The 1287-nt window shown below is 38.5% G+C and overlaps 1 non-coding gene across 1 annotated transcript; it reads left to right on the top strand.

Annotated features, from left to right (window-relative positions):
• Positions 1-839: 839 nt before the first annotated feature.
• TRNAG-CCC (transfer RNA glycine (anticodon CCC)) lies at positions 840-912 on the top strand. Its single transcript has one exon. It is a non-coding gene; the product is annotated as a tRNA-Gly (tRNA).
• The last annotated feature ends 375 nt before the right edge of the window (positions 913-1287 follow it).

The raw sequence follows: 1287 nt of genomic DNA, 5'->3' as shown, positions 1-1287 counted from the left end.
CATAAGTCAGTTATGCCTCAATAAATCTTTTTATTCATTCAACCAAAGCTTAATCAATTTATATCTCAATAAATATATGTTGACAAACCAACATTGAGGCTGATCCATGCCTTCCGCGACATACATACACACAGAGAAGGCTCAATCATTCCCTTCTTCAGGCTCTCTTACTATTTTCTTCATGTAACTTATATAGCAAATGCTTATCACTTAATTTTATTGTTAAATGTATAGGTGTTTCTCTCCTTAAAAGGGAAGGTCTGCTTCATTTATCTTGTGGCAGTGGCTAGCATAGTGTCATAGCAGGTACTAGATGGATATTTGTTAAATTGAATCTTCGTCTTCCGTAACTACACAACAATGATGACATAACTCTGATTGACTCATAACATTGCTGTTAATTATCAGAACTCAATGCAGTTATCTTCAGAATACAAACCTGACAAATGCAGGGAAATGAGATAACTTTACAATTACTTTCAGTGGTAAATATTAGACGTACTCTCTAATCCCCCCCAAGTTATTGCTATTTTTCAAGGGTTAAATTTAAATTAATAAAGACAGCCACAAATAATCCACCTCTGATGATTATAGTTCACTAAGTTTTATTATTTGGAAAGGTTACCACTTGGAAATGGATCATTTGACATTTCTCAGGGACTAAGTCAGCTGCTGACTATGTCTTAGAAGGAGTCCCTTAAATAGAGTAGCAAAAACTAAAGTGGGGAAAAACCAAATTTATGTTAATGAATCAACACTGTCAATTCTTACTGAGGATCTCCAACTTTAACCTTAAATGAGGTAAAGAAAGTTGAGAAGGAAAAGAAAGGTGGGGGACTTCCTTGGTGGTCCAGTGGGTAGGACTCTGCGCTCCCAATGCAGGGGGCCCAGGTTCGATCTCTGGTTGGGGAGCTAGATCCCACATGCATGCTGCAACAAAGATCCTACATGCTGCAACGAATACCCAGCACAGCCAAACAAACAAATAAATAAATAAATATTTTTTTTAAAAAAAAAAGAAGAAGAAAAGTGACAATAGGGAAGGAAAAGTGGTGGTAGGAAGAAGCCAGGACTGTGAAAGGTCATAAGGTTATAAAGAAGAGAACCTGGGGAACATCTGGTCTACCCCCACAATTTATACATATTAAAGAAGGCCAGTCCTGTTTCAGTTCCCCTTCTCCCAATCCCAAGCTCGGGGTCCATCAATGTGTACTGTCCACCTGCAGAGTTCAGAGCTCAAGTCTCCATCCAGAACAGCCAAGAGAACTGGCAAAAGGCCGTTCTGAA

Source organism: Lipotes vexillifer, unplaced genomic scaffold, assembly GCF_000442215.2.
Source record: "Lipotes vexillifer unplaced genomic scaffold, Lipotes_vexillifer_v1.1 scaffold803, whole genome shotgun sequence".
Classification (NCBI taxonomy): Eukaryota; Metazoa; Chordata; class Mammalia; order Artiodactyla; family Lipotidae; genus Lipotes; species Lipotes vexillifer.
Note: the sequence above shows the minus strand (reverse complement) of the source record. Positions and strands in the feature narration are given on the sequence as shown.